The following is a 21,963-nucleotide window of genomic DNA, read 5'->3' on the forward strand; positions in this document are numbered from 1 at the left end:
TTAGTCATTTTTACTGAAGATTAGATTGTTTAAATTTAATACAAAGCAACTAATTAAATTAAACAGCTATTTCAAATGATTTGGTGAGTGTGGTGGGGGTGGGTGACCCACTTTGCCCAAGTCTTGAGAGGAGCAATGTAGACTCAGACATGCCGGGTCGCCACCATCTTGGAACCCCACCTTCCACCCTACCGACCTTCGCATAAACCAAATCATCCGCCGACATTTCCGCCACCTCCAAAAATACCCTACCACCAGGGATATATTTCCCTCCCCACCCCTTTCCGCCTTCCTCAAAGACCGTTCCCTCCATGACTACCTGGTCAGGTCAACACCCCTCTACAACCCACCCTCCCATCCTGGCACCTTCCCCTGCCACCACAGGAACTGTAAACCCTGCGCCCACACCTCCTCCCTCACCTCTATCCAAGGCCCTAAAGGAGCCTTCCACATCCATCAAAGTTTTACCTGCCCATCCACTAATATCATTTATTGTATCCATTGCTCCCGATGCGGTCTCCTCTGCATTGGGGAGACTGGGCGCCTCCTAGCAGAGCGCTTTATGGAACATCTCCAGAACACCGGCACCAATCCACCACACCGTCCATGGCCCAACATTTCAACTCCCCCTCCCATTCTGCCCAGGACATGGAGGTCCTGGGCCTCCTTCACTGCCGCTCCCTCACCACCAGACGCCTGTAGGAAGAACGCCTCATCTTCCGCCTCGGAACACTTCAACCCTAGGGCATCAATGTGGACTTCAACAGTTTCCTATTTCCCCTTCCCCCACCTCACCCTAGTTCCAAACTTCCAGCTCAGCACTGTCCCCATGACTTGTCCTACCTGCCTATCTCCTTTTCTACCTATCCACTCCACCCTCTCCTCCCTGACCTATCACCTTCATCCCCTCCCCCACTCACCTATTGTACTCTATGCTACTTTCTCCCCACCCTCCTCTAGCTTATCTCTCCATGCTTCAGGCTCTCTGCCTTTATTCCTGATGAAGGGCTTTTGCCTGAAACGTCGATTTCGTTGCTCCTTGAATGCTGCCTGAACTGCTGTGCTCTTCCAGCACCACTAATCCAGATCTGGGAGACACTGGATGGTCACTCAGCGTGAGTGTACAGTATTCAGAACAAGTTTCAAAGTGAGTGCCCTCCAGTCATACCCAGCATCAATGCCAAATTAGAAGATGAGATACTGTTCCTTCGGCTTGTGTTGAGCTTTATTGGAACACCGCAAGAGCAGGAGCCAGGTAGAGAATGAAAATGATACAGGTATGATCACCCTTTCAGATTGTACAGGAATTTTCTGCACGGCATTTGGGCAGAATGCATTTGGCCCCAGCAATGTAGAGGAGGCCACATTGTGAGCAGCGAATACATGTCAAGAAATTGAAAGAATTACAAAGTAAATGATTGTTTTTTCACACCTGAACAGAGTGGGCTGGGGAACTGGACAGATTGAAGTGAGGACTCTGCCCCTCCTGTGCTTGCATGGAATGATACTGTAGGCAGGGAGGGGTATTGAGGGTGTGACTGAGGATTGGGGCAGGATGTCGTGTAGGTTTTCTGTTCTGTCAAACCACTGAAAGGGGAGGGAGGGTGTGTTTGGTTGTGGAAGCAGAAGTAGGAGATTCCTTTGCATACAATATGAAGAAGAGTGGAAAATGGGGTCAAAGAGAAATTTCACGGGACAGAGGGAAGAGGTGGGAGCTGAAATACTTTGCAGCATTAGATTTACGGTTTTCTGCAGGTGAGGTATAACTTACGGTGTTTCTGCCGAAATTCCAGTCAAGTTGGAAAGGTTTCAATGATTAAACAATTGCACGAATTTAGACAGACTAATTTGACAGGAAAACAAGCTCATTGGATAAATAAATCCACAAACAATGTGGAGGGACTAAGAGTTCAGCAATGATGCATACACCTGGAAACAAAGGGGACCTTATGGCACAGTGGTAGTGTCCCCACTTCTAGGCTAGAACGTCTGTCTTCACGCCCCACCTGCCCTGGGGGTGTGACATAGTGTGGCTGAACAGGTTAATTAAAATAATGAAAAGAAACCAAACCCTGGAATGTCTCACGGGGAGCCTGATGCGTAAGGGTTTTTGTGGCGCAGTGATAGCATCCCTACCTCAGGACCAGAAGCTCTGGGTTCAACTCCCAGCCTCCCCAGACAAGAGTTGTAATAGGCTATACAGATTGATTTTAAAAAATGTATACCTGCAAATAATTATCAGTTGGGCTGAAGGGCCTGTTTTCACACTGTAGGGGAGTTAACAAATAGGGGCAAGGCCAATTATCCTGGCCCATATCCTAGGGTCAGCCGCAGACAGTGGATTACCAGGGTCATTGAACTCCCAGTGAACACAATTCATTCCAGCCTTGATTCAGAACGGTCAATTTCAGAATCTCAACGCTGTCCATATTTAGTCTGCATATCCAGCAGGGATATACAACCTCATTTGATGGAAATACAAGCAATGCTAGGAAAACAGAGCAGAGAACCAGCTAACTGGCCAGTTCAGCAGAGAGGAATGAGTTGTGTTAGTCACATCCTCAGCACCTTCTTTCCTGCATCTCACATTTGTCAGCTGCCTCTTTTTTAAAAAAAATGTAATTTAATCCCCTGCTAAAAAAGAATATTTCTTTCTGGTCCCCTGCAGCTCCCCCTCTCAGGTTGTGCGCCGTTCCTGGGAAAAGAGGCTGAACAGGCAATTTGTTGTCAGTTTTCCTGCATTCTACAGTTAAGGAACTATACTCTGATCTCCCCTTGATCTTTCCTGCTGGAGTGACTGGCTTCTGATCAGTGCTGTCCAGCTGAGATGGTGATGTACAAACTGTGCACATCACAGTCTCAAACATGTTCTGTGAGCCACATGTGTCTGTGCACATTTTCTTTCAAATTCCTGTCTTAGTTTTAATGGTATTCTAATCTGCTCAGAGAAGGGTTGTGGCTATCATCCTGCAGGATAGTCTGATTGAATCAAAACGCATGATCATCACTGTTTCCATGAAAAGTATCATTATTCAAGTTATCGCTGTCGGTGATGTTGGAACAGAATGATCACAGTATGTCAGTCTGCATATCAACAGTGGCTGTTTTCAAAGTAATTATTGTGTTAATGCATTGACAAATGTAACCATTTTAGGATGTTTGGCTTATTAAAGCGCTCCGATGATTCCTGAACAAGCACCACTCCAGAAATGTGGGCGGCACGGTGGCACAGTGGATAGCATTGCTGCCTCACAGCGCCAGAGACCTGGGTTCAATTCCTGCCTCAGGCAACTGTCTGTGTGAAGTTTGCACATTCTCCCCGTGTCTGCGTGGGTTTCCTCCGGGTGCTCCGGTTTCCTCCCACATTCCAAAAATGTGCAGGTCAGGTGAATCGGCCATGCTAAATTGCCCGTAGTGTTAGGTGAAGGGGTGAATGTAGGGGAATGGGTCTGGGTGGGTTGCTCTTCAGAGGGTCGGTGGGACTTGTTGGGCCGAAAGGCCTGTTTCCACACTGTAAGTAATCTAATCTAATCTAAAATGTGGGTGCATAGTCTAGATCGATGCCCCAGCACTTGAGGGAATGCAGGAGTCTGTCTTTTGAGTGCAATGTAAAAGTGATCCTCCTAATAGGTGGACATAAAAGATTGCATTTAGGCAAGAGTTGGGGAGGTCTCCTAGATTCCTAGTAAATTCTTCTCCCAAACCAACGTCAATGAGGGAGTAGATCCGGCTACTGATCTCCTTGCTGTATGCAGGACCATGCTTCAGCCAATCAGCTGCTGCTGTGTTTTCATGCATGACAACGTTGAGTACACTTGAGCAGTAGTTCACTGGTGGTGACCTTCTTAGGGAAGTCTGGAGGTTATGAACGGTGCTAACTAAATGCATGATCATTCTTTCTGCTCCATGTGATTTAAAGGGGAATTGAAAGACAGAAGAAAGTAAATGTGAATAACGAGTGATTGCAGGAAAGGTGCATGAAGTTCTCCAGCCACTTCGCAGCCACTGCTGATGTCCTTGGTGCATTTGTTTGTTTAAGTTAATTCCACATAGTTACTGGTTAACTAAGTGAATGGCACTAATAGCACGTGATCCAGTTTGATGTAAACGGAGTTTCCATTCTCTGTTAAAACACGTTGAGTGCAGCTGATAACAGCCCTCTGAGGTCTCCCTCCAGAAAGTGAAGGTAACCTGCAGGAATCCACAATGCCTCATGTAGGGTAAGAACTTCTGTTCTTTCAAATATTCCACATATTGGTTCTTTAAGGGGGCAATGTAGGAAGACAGTCCCTTTGAGGCAGGCTGTGATCATTGTGCCTCATCACAACACTGGGAATTGGCACAATTGGAGCAACATCATGCATGTGAGGTGGTTTGTTTCAAACTTGGCTGCATGGTGAAGATTATCCGCATTAGCACTGAGGATGGAACAGTAATAGTTAGAACTCTGAAGCATTCACAATATGTGGCAAGGTATAATTATTGAGAAAATGCAACCAAGCCCCTAGTGTTCTGAGAAAAGACCAAACTTTGTGCGTTCTGATTACCATCTTGATTTGGACGTATATCGCCATCCCTTCATTGTAACTCAGTCAGAATCCATAATCCTCTAATTCGATGCAGTTAGGAAGTAGCCTTACCGCACAGTTCACAAAAGCAATCGAAACATGGGCAAAAGTGACTTTGGGGTTTGGGTCAGCTACATGATAACCCCTTTATCATCACGAAAGGGAACAAATTAAAGGAAACCTACAACATCATCAACAACATCCTTACTGGCATAAATTTCACAAAAGAGGAGGAGAACAACAACAGACTCCCCTTCCTCGATGTCACAGTGGAACAGTTAATGGAGAACTGCAGACCAGCATCTACGGGAAAGCAACACACACAGACCAGATACTCAACTACAGGAGCAATCATCCCAACACTCACAAATGGAGCTGCATCAGGACATTATTTAAACAGGCCTCAACACACTGCAGCACCCAGGAACTACGAGCAGAAGAAAAATATCTATACAGCATATTCACAACAAGCCCAGAAACTACAAGCCACACTACCATATATCAAAGACATCTTGGAGATTACTACCAGATAACTCCAACCCCTTGGCATCATTGTAGCCCACAAACCCACCAACACACTGAAACAGTTACTGATGAACCTAAAGGAGCTTATACCAACAACTGGTAAAACGAATGTCATTTACAAAATACCATGAAAGGACTGTAACAAACACTCCAATATACGGACAGACAGGCAGAAAACTAGCCACCAGGATACCTGAACACCAACTAGTCACCAAAAGGCATGACCCACTATCGCTAGTATCCTTACATACAGACAAAGAAGGACAACACTTCAACTGGGACAACAGATCCATCCTAGGACAGGCTAAACAGATACACGCACGGGAATTTCTAGAGGCCTCACCTTCAAACTGGAACTCCATCAATAAACACACCATTTGGACCCCATTTACTAACCTCTGAGAAAAAGAGCTGGAAATGATATCAGAGCTGAAAATGTGTTGCTGGAAAAGCGCAGCGGGTCAGGCAGCATCCAAGGAACAGGAGAATCGACGTTTCAGGCATAAGCCCTACTTCAGGAATGAGGAAAGTGTGTCCAGCAGGCTAAGATAAAAGGTAGGGAGGAGGGACTTGGGGGAGGGGTTTTGGAAGTGCGATAGGTGGAGGGAGGTCAAGGTGAGGGTGATAGGCCGGAGTGGCGTGGGGGCGGAGAGGTCAGGAAGATGATTGCAGGTTAGGAAGGCGGTGCTGAGTTCGAGGGATTTGACTGAGACAAGGTGGGGGGAAGGGAAATGAGGAAACTGGAGAAATCTGAGTTCATCCCTTGTGGTTGGAGGGTTCCCAGGCAGAAGATGAGGCGCTCTTCCTCCAACCGTCATGTTGCCATGGTCTGGCGATGGAGGAGTCCAAGGACCTGCATGTCCTTGGTGGAGTGGGAGGGGGAGTTAAAGTGTTGGGCTACACGGTGGTTGGGTTGGTTGGTCCGGGTGTCCCAGAGGTGTTCTCTGAAACGTTCCACAAGTAAGCGGCCTGTCTCCCCAATATAGAGGAGGCCACATCGGGTGCAGCGGATGCAATAGATGATGTGTGTGGAGGTGCAGGTGAATTTGTGGCGGATATGGAAGTGTCCCTTGGGGCCTTGGAGGGAAGTAAGGGGGGAGGTGTGGGCGCAAGTTTTGCATTTCTTGCGGTTGCAGGGGAAGGTGCCGGGAGTGGAGGTTGGGTTGGTGGGGGGTGTGGACCTGACGATGGAGTCACGGAGGGAGTGGTCTTTTCGGAATGCTGATAGGGGAGGGGAGGGAAATATATCCCTGGTGGTGGGGTCCGTTTGGAGGTGGCGGAAATGACGGCGGATGATACGTTGTATATGGAGGTTGGTGGGTTGGTAGGTGAGGACCAGTGGGGTTCTGTCCTGGTGGCGGTTGGAGGGGCGGGGCTCAAGGGCGGAGGAGCGGGAAGTGGAGGAGATGCGGTGGAGGGCATCGTCGACTACGTCTGGCGGGAAATTATGGTCCTTGAAGAAGGAGGCCATCTGGGTTGTACGGTATTGGAACTGGTCCTCCTGGGAGCAGATGCGGCGGAGACAAAGGAATTGGGAAAATGGGATGGCGTTTTCACAGGTGGCAGGGTGGGAGGAGGTGTAGTCTAGGTAGCTGTGGGAGTCGGTTGGTTTATAGTAGATGTCCGTGTCGATTCGGTCACCCGAGATAGAAATGGAAAGGTCTAGGAAGGGGAGGGAGGAGTCTGAGACGGTCCAGGTGAATTTGAGGTCAGGGTGGAAGGTGTTGGTAAAGTGGATGAACTGTTCAATGAGGCAGCGCCGATACAGTCATCGATGTAGCGGAGGAAAAGGTGTGGGGTGGTGTCAGTGTAGCTGCGGAAGATGGACCGTTCCACATATCCTACGAAGAGGCAGGCATAGCTGGGGCCCATGCGGGTGCCCATGGCTACTCCTTTGGTTTGGAGGAAGTGGGAGGATTGGAAAGAGAAGTTGTTCAGAGTGAGGACCAGTTCAGTCAGTCGAAGGAGGGTGTCAGTAGAAGGGTACTGGTTGGTACGGCGGGAAAGGAAGAAGCGGAGGGCTTTGAGTCTTTCGTGATGGGGGATGGAGGTGTACAGGGATTGGATGTCCATGGTGAAGATAAGGCGTTGGGGACCGGGGAAGCGAAAATCATGGAGGAGGTGGAGGGCGTGGGTGGTGTCCCGAACGTGGGTGGGGAGTTCTTGGACTAAGTGGGTCAGGACTGTGTCGAGGTATGCAGAGATGAGTTCGGTGGGGCAGGAGCAGGCTGAGACAATGGGTCGGCCGGGACAGTCATGTGGATTTTGGGTAGGAGGTAGAAACGGGAGGTGCGGGGTAGTGGGACTATGAGGTTGGAGGCGGTGGATGGGAGATCCCCCGAGGTGATGAGGTTATGGACGGTCTGGGAGATGATGGTTTGGTGGTGGGAGGTGGCGTCATGGTCAAGGGCGCAGTAGGAGGAGGTATCTGCGAGCTGGCGTTTAGCCTCAGCGGTGTAGAGGTCGGTGCGCCAAACTACTACCGCGCCTCCCTTGTCTGCCGGTTTGATAGTGAGGTTGGGATTGGAATGGAGGGGGAGTGGAGGACTGCGCGTTCCGAGGGTGAGAGGTTGGAGTGGGTGAGAGGGGTGGAGAAGTTGAGGCGGTTAATGTCACGGCGGCAGTTGGCTATGAAGAGATCGAGGGCAGGTAAGAGGCCAGCACGGGGTGTCCAGGTGGATGGGGTGTGTTGGAGGCGGGAGAAGGGGTCGTCAGAGGGTGGGCGAGAATCCTGGTTGAAGAAGTAGGCGCGGAGGCGAAGGCGGCGGAAGAATTGTTCAATGTCACGCCGCGTGTTGAACTCGTTGATCCGAGAGCGTAGGGGAATGAAGGTGAGGCCTCTGCTGAGGACTGATCTTTCATCCTCAGAGAGAGGTTGGTCTGGAGGGATAGTGAAAACACGGCAGGGCTGGGAGCTAGGACCTGGTGTGGGGCCGGAGCTGGGAGTGGGGGCGGGGTTGGGCGTGGGTGCGGGGACAGAGAGCGGCGTGGGGGCGGAGTTGGGCGTGGTGACGGAGATCGGCGTGGGGGCGGGGTTAGACGATCGGCGTGGGGGTGGGGTTAGACGAAATGATATCACCCACCTTAACAGACCAAGACACATAAATAGAAAGCGGGACATAACAGCGGTGCTTCACCACTGATGCTCACTGGTGATGTTACCTGGCATGGTGATGAAACATGTGAAAACAAACCTTCGAGCTCAGTGAGTAAACTTACAACCACAACAACCCAGTGATGAACTTTGTCAATGATGTCTGTCTTCTCAGAATGAGTATTAAAAAAAATCAAAAACACACACTCAGACACACACACACACACGTGCGCGCAACACACGCACACAATCATACACACTGAAACACAGAAGAAAGCACACACACACATACACACACACAGACACAGGTGCACACAGACAAGCACAAATGCACACGCACACATGCACAATTGTGCACGCACACACACTCATAGACACACACACACAGTTTTTAGAGCACTATCAGTACAAGCATGTTTTTCCTAGATGCAGTTCACTTTGTAACTTGTGGTGGGGGGTACTTCCCCAGGACCTGCGAATGGAGATAGAGCACAGCAGCGATCATCCTGCCTCTAAAAAAAACTTCAAACGCTGTAATAAGAATGAGACACATTTGCTGCACGAGACATTCATTTATTCTGCTACAATGGGGTGGCTAAGAGTGAATGGCTTTTCCAAAAACATATTTTGAAGCAGCATTGTCCATTATGGGAGACAGCAGCTTCGATCTGTGTCTGATCAATGCATGAACTCAATCCGTGATTAAACAGGAAAAATAACATGAGCTCAATTGTTTTTCTGCTGCAGTGCGTCTCTGCAGATTGGAGACCTCACACCCTTTGCCCTGTTTCAAGCCCCTATTATCAATTAATAAGCTATATTCATGTAACCAAAGCCTCAGAGTGCATTAATAGACTCAGTGTAAAAGGAGAAAATGCACAGATAAGTCACATCAACTGCAAATAGGCTCTTCCTAATGGACTATCTATGGACTATCAGCTGCCAAGGTTGCTTTAAATAAAAGATTAAGAGAAAAGTCAAGGATAAATAAGGGCCTTTTCCAGTAACTCACCCAGACAATCATTAGTCGCATGTTACGAGCCTCTAACATGTTTCCTTTACATTACCTGGAAACACAATCCGATCACTTATCACGCTTTGAGTAAAAACAATTGATCAAAAGTCTGTTTTGAGTTAACTTTTGACTAGCGTTGCTTCAAAGGAAGACTTTTCTTTGAAAGCTGCCATTTTCTCCTCTGTTTTATTTATTCATGGAATGTGTGTGTTACTGTCTAGATCAGCACTTAATTTTATTCACTCATGGGGTGTGGGCATTGCTGGCTGGCTAGTATTTCTTGCCTGATAATAATTGCCTTGAAGGAGGTGATGATGGACTGGCTTTTTGAGACATTTGTGAAGTTCATGTGTGTAGGAACACCCGCAATGCCATCGGGGTGGGAGTCCCAGGTTTTAAGCCAGCAGTAACGAGAAACAGCGATGTGGATCCAAGTCAGGCTGCTGTGTGGCTTTGGAGGGGAGGTTGCAGTTGCTGGAGTTCCCATTCTCCTGCTGCCCTTGTCTTTCCAGCTGGTAGAGGGTTTAGAAGGTGCTGAGGAACCTTGTTGAGTTGTTGCACATCTTCTGGACAGCATCCACTGTTGCCACAATGTGTTGGTGGTGGAGTGGGTGAATATTTATGACAATCAAATGGGCTGCTTTATCCTGGATGGGCCGAACTTCTTGAATGTTGATAGAGCAGCATCCATTCAGGCAAGTGGACAATATTCCATCACCCTCCTGTCGATGGTGGACAGAATTTGGGGACACATGAAATGAATTATTTGCCACAGAATTCTCACCCTCTGACCTGCTCTACAGTCACTGTACTTATATGGCCGTCCAGTTCAGTTTCTGGTGAACGGTAACTTCCAGGATGTTGCTAATGGGGGATTCAGTAATAATTCAGTGATAATGCCATTGAATGTCATTGAATGGCGGATTTTTTTTTTGTAGAGATGGGCCTGGCAATTGTGTGGCACAGATGGCACTTGGATAGCAGTGCTTTTTAGGAAGTAATCTTAAAACTATTTTAAGCATAGTTTGACATATCCAAATTTACATCCAGTTTGATCTGGCATTTCGATTCAGATAAGGTTGGACTGGAATCTAAACTTCAGGTGAGCTACATTGGCCAAAATGGATCTGTTTTAACATGAGTGACCAGTTACAGAAGCTAAATGCACAAATAATGAACCTTGTAGGTTTGGAGGCACAACTCATCATTACTGAGTGTCAGCCCAATTATACTCTTGTCTCAGGGTCAGACGTTGTGTGCCTGGCCCCACTGTAGGATTTAAGTAAATATTCAGGCAGTCAAGTTAGTGCTGTCTTTGGTGTAAGGTGTGAGCGCAAGGTACAGTCTGGTGTTGCAGTGGCTCAAGTGGACGGTATGCACCCTGTAACTATGAAGTAGCTCTGTCTACAAGTATCTTATTCCAAGTTAATTGATGGGGATGGATTCAAGTTCATTCACTACTTCATATGATGATGATAACTGGTGGGTCTGGCACTTCAAAGGTGGGCTTGATAATAGCTTGAGCTGAAGACAACTTGGTGTGGTGTTCTACACAACCACAAGCTTTGAAGGAGAAAGAGCAGACAGACGTCACCCATATCCTGTTCCAAGGCATCCTGACGACAAGTTGTGAAGTTTAAACTGCACTTGTACAAGTCTATCCCCACTTCCACAAAGAAAACACCACCTTTGCTGGTGACCATGGGAGACACAGGAGGTAGGTTTCATGAAGGCAGAGGGTGTCACGAGGAATGGCATATCCTTTGCTTACCCTTTGACTTTAGGTGGCACACCCACTTACACCAACCTCACCAACTCGGTACAATTCAGCCTCCCCCACATAACACTGGGCACAAAACCATGATCAGTCTCTGGGCACAGACTTGTCAAAAGTGAACAGTCACCACAGCAACACACCGGCTGCAAAGATTGATCACAAAGATAACAGATGGCCTCTCGATTTATAAGATCCAACCTTCCCCAGAGATGCCAAATGGTGCCACTGTAATTGTACAGATGGAGAAATGCTTGGCTGGTGTAGATAGGCAGCAAGTGTGGCTCAGGTGCAGAATTTAAATATCTTGTGAGGTATGTTTCCATAAAAAGAACTTGAAAAGAACAATCTGTTTACACTTTGCACGAACTAATTTGGTGTCTGTGCGGCAGTTCTGTATAATTGGGAATACTAGTGCACCAGATGTGCGCAAAACAACTTTGAAAACTTTGCGAGTATTTCTTGGCATCAGAATGTGCTGGGATTAGAGTTGTCACTTTTTATGTTTTCATTTTCCTTCATGGTGAAACCTTCCTGACTTGTGTTGGGTTACACTTCCCGAGATGTGCAGACTTCCCTTCAGAAGCTCAGTCAACTGGTCATTTTACACGGTTCTCACTGGAGAAGGGTTTGGGGCAGGCTATTTAGTTAAGAAAGACACTGATCTTGTTTTGAACTAGTTTCTACACTCTGCAGTATCAGATTACTGAGCAAAGCAGGGATCTGGGGATCCACCATAGCATTCCAGTTGCAATCCAGCTTGGTTGAACACCGACCGGAGTTCAAACAGAGAGCTGGGGAAGATCTGGCTGGAGTACACAGCTCAGTGCCCTGGAAACAGGAATAATCAACTTGATATTGATCATGGTGTCTACATTTAATAGTTGAAACTTTATTGCTGGAACAGCACAGCAGGTCAGGCAGCATCCAGGGAACAGGAGATTCGACGTTTCGGGCACAGGCCCTTCTTCAGGAGGCCTGTGCCCGAAACGTCGAATCTCCTGTTCCCTGGATGCTGCCTGACCTGCTGTGCTGTTCCAGCAATAAAGTTTCAACTTTGATCTCCAGCATCTGCAGACCTCACTTTCTCCTCGTCTACATTTAATAACCTTGTTCAAAAATTAAGATGCATTGTAATAGGGTAAAGAAGGGAAACGTAATTCTGCTGAATATTGATAGCCTGGGACCGAGTACTCTAAGATCATCACCAAAGGAAGGAGAGCAGAGGTGAGAAGAAACTATGAAGGGCCATTAGGATGTGGGTGTAAAGCAAGGAATGGGACTAAGTGGGACGTCCAGTGAGTGCACCAAAGCACACAGTGGCTTCTTTCGACCCTGTAAATGTCGGGCCAGGTTCTTAATGTAGAATGATGTGCAGCAATACCACAGAATAGTCAAAGAACAAAGAAGAACAAAGAACAAAAACAATTTACAGCCCAGGAACAGGCCCTTCAGCCCTCCAAGCCTGAGCCGATCCAAATCTACTGTCTAAACCTATCGCCCAATTCCTAAGCATCTGTATCCCTCTGCTCCCCACCTACTCGCGCATCTGTCCAGACGCATCTTAAATGAACCTACCGTGCCTGCCTCTGCCACCTCTGCTGGCAACGTGTTCCAGACACCCACCACCCTCTGTGTGAAGTACATGCCGCATGTATCCCCCTTAAACTTTTCACCTCTCACCTTGAAAGTGTGACCTCTCGTTATTGAATCCTTCACCCTGGGAAAAAGCTTGTCTCTATCCATCCTGTCTATACCCTTCATGATTTTGTAAACCTCAATTAGGTTTCCCCTCAAACTCCTTTTTTCTAATGAAACAAACCTAACCTACTCAACCTCTCTTCATAGCTAGCACTTTCCATACCAGGCAACATCCTTGTAAACGCTGAAAATGTGTTGCTGGAAAAGCGCAGCAGGTCAGGCAGCATCCAGGGAACAGGAGAATCGACGTTTCGGGCATAAGCCATTCTTCAGGAATGAGGAAAGTTTGTCCAGCAAGCTAAGATAAAAGGTGGGGAGGAGGGACTTGGGGGAGGGGCGTCAGAAATGTGATAGGTGGAAAGAGGTCAAGGTGAGGGTGATAGGTCAGACTGGGGTGGCGGCGGAGAGGTCGGGAAGAAGATTGCAGGTTAGGAAAGCGGTGCTGAATTCGATGGATTTGACTGAGACAAGGTGGGTGTGTGTATCCTCGTAAACCTTCTCTGCACCATCACCAAAGCGTCACATCCTTTTGGTAATGTGGCGACCAGAACTGTACACAATATTCTAAATGCAGCCGAACAATTTCTTGTACAATTTTAACATGACTTGTCAGCTCTTTTACTCAATATCCCATCCAATGAAGGCAAGCATACTATATGCCTTCTTGACCACTCTATCCACCTGTGCAGCAACCTTCACTCCCAGATCTCTCTGCCCATTAACTTTTCCCAAGGCTCTTCTGTTCACTGTATAACTCGCTCTAGGATTAGACAAAGAAATTGAAGCAACACACACACACAGTTACACAGACACAGAACCACACACACACACACACAGATACACAGACACAGACACAGACAGAGAATCACTCACAAACACATACACACACAGAGAATCACACACACACACACACAGAAACATAGACAGTGACACACACAGAGAATCACTCACACACATACACAGACACAGACACATACAGAGAATCACTCACACACACATACACAGACACACACAGAGAATCACTCACACACACACACAGAAACACAGACACAGACACACACAGAGAATCACTCACACACACACAGATACGCAGACACAGAATCAAACACACACACACAGATACACAGACACACACAGAGAATCGCGCGCACACACAGAAACACAGACACACACGGAGAATCACTCACACACACACAGATACACAGACACAGAATCACACACACAGATACACAGACACAGACACACACAGAGAATCACTCACACACACAGACACAGAATCACACACACACACTCAGATACCAGACCCAGACACACATAGAGAATCACTCACACACACACAGACACAGACACAGATTCACACACACAGATACACAGACACAGACACACACAGAGAATCACTCACACACACACAGACACAGACACAGATTCACACACACAGATACACAGACACACACAGAGAATCACTCACACACACACATACACAGACATAGAATCACACACACACACACACACAGATACACAGACACACACAGAGAATCACGCACACACAGATACACAGACACACACACACAGAGTCACTCACACACACACACAGACAAAGATACACAGACACAGACACACACAGAGAATTACTCACACACACACACAGAAACACAGACACCGACACACACAGAGAATCACTCACACACACAGACACAGAATCACACACACACATACACAGACACAGAATCACACACACACATGCACAGATACACAGACCCAGACACACACAGAGAATCACTCACATACACAGACACAGAATCACACACATACACAAGGATACACAGACACAGACACACACAGAGAATCACTCACACACATACAGACACAGACACAGAATCACACACACAGATACAGACACAGACACACACAGAGAATTACTCACACACACATACACAGACACAGAATCACACACACACACACACACAAATACCAGACCCAGACACACACAGAGAATCACTCACACACACACAGACACAGACACAGATTCACACACACACAGATACACAGACACAGACACAGAGAATCACTCACACACACACATACACAGACACAGAATCACACACACACAGATACACAGACACAGACACACACAGAGAATCACTCACACACACACATACACAGACACAGAATCACACACACAGATACACAGACACAGAATCACACACACACAGACACAGACACACACAGAGAATCACTCACACACACACATACACAGACACAGAATCACACACACATACACAGACACAGAATCACACACACACACACAGATACAGACACACAGACACATAAACAAACAGACAGACAGACAAACACATTCACACAGACAGACAGATAGACACAAACACACACATAGACACAAAATCACACAGACAGGCAGACACACACTCCCTCTCTCTCTCTCTCACTCACACACACACACACACACACACAGGCTCACACACACCAGTGCCCCCCAATGTGATCCCCCTCTGTTAGTGACCAGGGAGCAGTCTCACTGCCAACTGAAGGAGGTTGGGTAGGAGCTTGCGAAGAGGGGAGGGTTAATCCAGGACCTTTCAGCAACAGCAGGTTCGTCAGGGGCATGGCAGGCAGGTCATCGCTGAGAGGACACAGAAGGGAGGGTGTGGGGCATCTATGACAGTGCTGCCTACACCACTGCCCAAAGCTCTGGGGACATTCTCCCAATCTCCCCCAACCCATCACAACACCACCACCCCCCCACCTCACAGACCCCCATCCCACACATTCCAATCCACCCCATCCCACAAGCCTTTCCACCCTGACCCCACACACCCCAATCCATCTCAATCCCACACACCCCAATCCATCCCATTCCACACACCCCAATCCACCCTGATCCCACACACCCCAATCCATCCCATTCCACACACCCCAATCCACCCCAATCCCACACACCCCAATCCATCCCAATCTCACACACCCCAATCCATCCCGATCCCACACACCTCAATCCACCCCATCCCACACACCCCATCCCACACACCCCATCCACCCTGATCCCACACATCCCAATCCACCCCAATCCCACACACCCCAATCCATCCTGATCCCACACCCCCCAATCCATCCCAATTCCACACACCCCAATCCACCCCAATCTCACACATCCCAATCCCACACACCCAATCCATCCCAATCCCAAACACCCCAATCCACCCCAATCCCACACATCCCAATCCACCCCAATCCCACACACCCCAATCCCACACATCCCAATCCATCCCAATCCCACACACCCCAATCCATCCCAATCCCACACACCCCAATCCCACACACTCCAATCCATCCCAATCCCACACACACCAATCCATCCTGATCCCACACCCCCCAATCCATCCCAATTCCACACACCCCAATCCACCCCAATCCCACACACCCCAATCCACCCCAATCCCACACATCCCAATCCACCCCAATCTCACACATCCCAATCCCACACACCCAATCCATCCCAATCCCACACACCCCAATCCACCCCAATCCCACACACCCCAATCCCACACATCCCAATCCATCCCAATCCCACACACCCCAATCCATCCCAATCCTACACACCCCATCCCACACACCCCATCCCACACACTCCAATCCACCCTGATCCCACACATCCCAATCCATCCAATCCCACACACCCCAATCCATCCCAATCCCACACACTCCAATCCATCCCAATCCCACACACCCCAATCCACCCCGATCCCACACATCCAAATCCCACACATCCCAATCTACCCCAATCCCACACACCCCAATCCCACACACCCCAATCCATCCCAATCCCATACACCCCAATCCCACACACCCCAATCTTTCCCAATGCCACACACCCCAATCCATCCCAATCCTACACACCCCAATCTACCCCAATCCCACACACCCCAATCCTTCCCAATGCCACACACCCCATCCATCCCAAACCTACACACCCCAATCCATCCCAATCCCACACACCCCAATACTTCCCAATGCCACACACCCCAATCCATCCCAATCCTACACACCCCAATCCACCCCATCCCACACACCCCAATCCATCCCAATCCCACACACCCCAATCCATCCCAATCCCACACACCCCAATCCAACCCATCCCACACACCCCAATCCACCCCAATCCCACACACCTCAGTCCTACACACCCCAATCCATCCCAACCCACACACCTCAATCCACCCTGATCCCACACATTCCAATCCATCCCAATCCCACACACCCCAATCCATTCCAATCCCACACACCCCAATGCATCTCAATCCCACACACCCCAATCCATCCCAATCCCACACACCCCAATCCACCTCAATCCCACACACCCCAATCCATCCCAATCCCACACAACCCAATCCACTCCAATCCCACACACCCCAATGTATCTCAATCCCACACACCCCAATCTACCCCAATGCCACACACCCCAATCCTTCCCAATGCCACACACTCCAATCCATCCCAATCCCACACACCCCAATCCAGTCCAATCCCACACACCCCAATGCATCTCAATCCCACACACCCCAATCCATCCCAATCCCACACACCCCAATCCACCCCAATCCCACACACCCCAATCCACCCCATCCCACACACCCCAATCCACCCCATCCCACACACCCCAATCCATCCCAATCCCACACACTCCAATCCATCCCAATCTCACACACCCCAATGCACCTCAATCCCACACACCCCAATCCATCCCAATCCCACACAGCCCAATCCACCCCATCCCACACACCCCAATCCATCCCAATCCCACACACCCCAATCCATCCCAATCCCACACACTCCAATCCATCCCAATCCCACACACCCCAATCCACCCCGATCCCACACATCCAAATCCCACACATCCCAATCTACCCCAATCCCACACACCCCAATCCCACACACCCCAATCCATCCCAATCACATACACCCCAATCCCACACACCCCAATCTTTCCCAATGCCACACACCCCAATCCATCCCAATCCTACACACCCCAATCTACCCCAATCCCACACACCCCAATCCTTCCCAATGCCACACACCCCCATCCATCCCAATCCTACACACCCCAATCCATCCCAATCCCACACACCCCAATACTTCCCAATGCCACACACCCCAATACTTCCCAATGCCACACACCCCAATCCATCCCAATCCTACACACCCCAATCCACCCCATCCCACACACCCCAATCCATCCCAATCCCACACACCCCAATCCAACCCATCCCACACACCCCAATCCACCCCAATCCCACACACCTCAATCCTACACACCCCAATCCATCCCAACCCACACACCTCAATCCACCCTGATCCCACACATTCCAATCCATCCCAATCCCACACACCCCAATCCATTCCAATCCCACACACCCCAATGCATCTCAATCCCACACACCCCAATCCATCCCAATCCCACACACCCCAATCCACCTCAATCCCACACACCCCAATCCATCCCAATCCCACACAACCCAATCCACTCCAATCCCACACACCCCAATGTATCTCAATCCCACACACCCCAATCTACCCCAATCCCACACACCCCAATCCTTCCCAATGCCACACACTCCAATCCATCCCAATCCCACACACCCCAATCCAGTCCAATCCCACACACCCCAATGCATCTCAATCCCACACACCCCAATCCATCCCAATCCCACACACCCCAATCCACCTCAATCCCACACACTCCAATCCACCTCAATCCCACACACCCCAATCCATCCCAATCCCACATAGCCCAATCCACTCCAATCCCACACACCCCAATCCATCCTAATCCCACACACCCCAATCCACCCTGATCCCACACACCCCAATCCATCCCAATCCCACACAGCCCAATCCACCCCATCACACACACCCCAATCCATCCCAATCCCACACACTCCAATCCATCCCAATCCCACACACCCCAATTCAGCCCAATCCCACACACCCCAATCGATCCCAATCCCACACACCCAATGCAGTCCAATCCCACACATTCCACTCCACCCCATCCCTTCATTGCAATACATTCTGGGTTGCACTGAATAATACAGCATTGAATGGGCCATTCGGCCCATCTAGTGTGTATCAGTCCTTTTGAAGATCTAGTCAGACCGCTCCCCAACATATTGGTCTCTCCCTGTTCATTTCCTTCTCATATTTATTCAATTTCCTTTGGAACACTGATGTGAATCTGTATCGACTTCAATATCAGGAACAGAGTGCATTCCAAATCTTCACCACTGTTTGTGTTAAACTGTTTCATTTTGTCAGCCTCTGGTTTGTTTTGACAATCAATTTAAATTAAGTTAAATCTCGGTCTATGGATGCTGCAGCCGTTGGCAGCACTTTCTGTTTATTCTGCCTCTTTTTTTCTCTCTGCCCTCTTATAATCTACGCTCTTTTCTCCTCCCTATCCTGTCCCTCTCTCTCCTTTACTTCTCTCTTTCTCCCACCCCGTCTCTCTCTCTCTCACCTCGCCTCCTCTCCATCTCTCTCCCCCGACCCACCATCTCCCCTACCCTTCTCTATTCCCTCCCCTTCTCTAACTCTCCTCCTCCCTCCCTGTCTTTACCCACTCCTATCTCTCTCTGCTTTCCCCCCTCCACAATGGTTCTTTCTCCTCCCTCTCTCTTTCTCCCTTCCCCCCTCCCCTCACTTTATCTCTGCACCCCCTTCCCTTCCCTCCTTTCCACGTCCCCCTGGGGAAAAGGGGGTGCACAGTGCTGTCTGAAATTGGAAACCCCCACCTCCCAGGGCGTGTCCCCTCTCCTGGGCCATACTGGGCCTACTCCATCACTGCTACATATTTGGGTTTTTACATGAAATATTTAGTTGGGTTCAAGGTCATTGCTCTCTACAATCTGAAGGGTGCCTTTATTTACCAAACACCATAGAGAGGAAGAGATAATTGCATTGGTGGATCTTATCAATAGCTTTGACAAGTTAAATAATCATTTCAACATAAATGTATAAATAAACATCAAATCAACTATGATGAAAAAACAAGGACAGAATGTATTGTTTTGAATGGGCACTATGTTTTGTCCCTACAGTTACCCTCACTTTTAATCCTCATTAATCTGCACTTTATAATTGATCTTAACTCTCCAGGTAATGTCTCAGGAAGTCAAAAACGAAAACACCCTTTCTGCACAATATCTTCCATTCTAACTAGAATTCAGAAAATGGGGTCTATTCCTTCCATGGGGAAACTGAACTACGATACCATACCAAAACACAAGGAGGGAACGTGGATTCATGATGTTCTGTCCTCAAACCTACATCATTCAATCAGATTGAGTGTCATTTATCGCATTGCTGCTTTGTGAGAGGTTGCTGTATGAGATTTGCTGTTGCATGTACGTCCAATGATTGGTTTTCCGAGGTGTTTCATTGGTGGCAAAGTGTTTTGGTACATGCTGTACAACTCGATGACTTGATGCTAGAACCATAAAAGCCGCTACAGAAATGCCTAACCCCAGGTTTAGTAACATCATTTTTGTTTTGCATGGCCACTAGGTGGAGCAATTCAATGGCGTCTCATGGTTTATTTTGCAGATGTGTTTATTGTCATCACAACCATAGGGGGCGCACTCACTTCCCACGCAGTCACAATGCTTGTGATGTCTGTTAGTGATGACACAGGGAGGGGCTTTCTCTATTAGTGATGACACAGAGAGAGGGGCCTGCCATAAAGAGACTGAATTGAAGCTGTAGTGAGAAATGTCAGAATTCCACTGTCTTCTGTATCAACCTAGAGTACAAAATGGAAACAGTCCCTTTGGTCCACCTCATCCATGCCGACCAGATATCCCAATCTGACCTAGTCCCATTTGGCAGCATACCCCTCTAATCCCTTCCTATTCATTTACCCACCCCGATGCCTTTAAATGTTGTAAATGTGCCTGTTTTGTACTTGCTATATTTACCTATAGGTAAGTTATGAACAAAGTATATTTTTGTAAATAAAAGGAAAGGGACAATAAAATGAGCGTTTTTGCAAAAGCGTTGAATGAATTCCAGTGCTGGGATTTCCATCTGCTCACTGTCCCATTCTAAACATCCGTCTGTCCCTCTCCTGACCCCTCACTGCCTCTCTCCTGCCTCGCTGTCCCCCATCGCTAAGGGGGGGGGGAAGGGAAAAGGGAGGCAGGTGGCAGGGGGGCATCAAGGGGTTAGGAGTGGGACATGTAGAAAGACAGCAAGCAGGGCTCCAAATGGGGGTGGGGGCAGGGTGGGGCAGGGGGGTGGTGGACGGTGCTGTTGAAGCAGTCAGCACAGGGGGGGGTTTTGAGGTGGGGGAATCATGAGGGGGGCTGAGAGAGTGGTGTGGAGTCAAGATGGTGAGCACTCCTTATGTCTCAGTGGCACAATGATGCATACTGATGATGTCATCATTGCTGACATCCTCTACCAGTGCAGGGGCAGGAGTCACTCTGCTATTTTATATTTTCAGTATAATCCTGTTATCTCTCAAAGCAACGCCAGCAAAACACCTTGCAGATAAACATGGCTTGAACAAAGTTAGGGTCACTAATTTTTAAAGTCTAAAAGTGAACTTGTGATGAGATGGGGGCAGGAGTTGGATTTTGGCTTGAACCCTGGAGATTGGACTTGCTCAGGTTTAAAATGATTGACAGCAGTGATCCTTTCAAAGGCAGTTCATTGACTGTGAAAAACAATGGATTCTCCTGAGCCTGTGATTTGTATGGTGTACACATTCTACCTCTTCCTTTTCGTGAATTTAAAAAGTTGTACGGTTGTTTTGTTTACATTAGGAAATGGTGTTTACAAGAAATCAACTTTTACTCGAAACAAATCTGACTTTGTATCCTATTTCACATTGTCAGAATGTCTGGACTGGCTACTTAATGCACAATTTAGGGAACAGACTGCCCTTATTTACCTGAAGGATTGATTGTATGTGATTGAGGAAGCTCACGAGTAAGAGGTTGGGAGAGAACAAAGTCTGTCCAAATTACTACTTAATTATTTAGTTTTTAAATAACTGCGTCAATTAGGGGTTGATGAATACCAGAACCAACAATGCAGCTGCTATTTTAATTCTGGGTATTTCTGGCTGTTTGCTCTGAATCATGGGGGATGGCAGATGCTGTGGTTTTAATTGAAGTGGCAGATCCCAGAGCTGGCGTTCCCAAGGTGTGCAGCACACACCAATCTCAACCATTCCAATCATTGGCAGATTCTACACAGGCAGAGATCCCAA

At 48.3% G+C, this 21,963-nt stretch overlaps 1 protein-coding gene across 22 annotated transcripts in view; it reads left to right on the forward strand.

The window, feature by feature from the left end:
- The window catches only part of LOC122564903 (netrin-G2-like), a 127,913-nt gene that overhangs the window by 71,743 nt on the left and 34,207 nt on the right, over window positions 1–21,963 (forward strand). The window lies entirely within an intron of this gene.

The sequence above is a fragment of the Chiloscyllium plagiosum genome, unplaced genomic scaffold (assembly GCF_037043375.1).
Source record: "Chiloscyllium plagiosum isolate Xiang-an unplaced genomic scaffold, Cpla_swu_hap1 HiC_scaffold_21, whole genome shotgun sequence".
In the NCBI taxonomy this organism is placed as follows: domain Eukaryota; kingdom Metazoa; phylum Chordata; class Chondrichthyes; order Orectolobiformes; family Hemiscylliidae; genus Chiloscyllium; species Chiloscyllium plagiosum.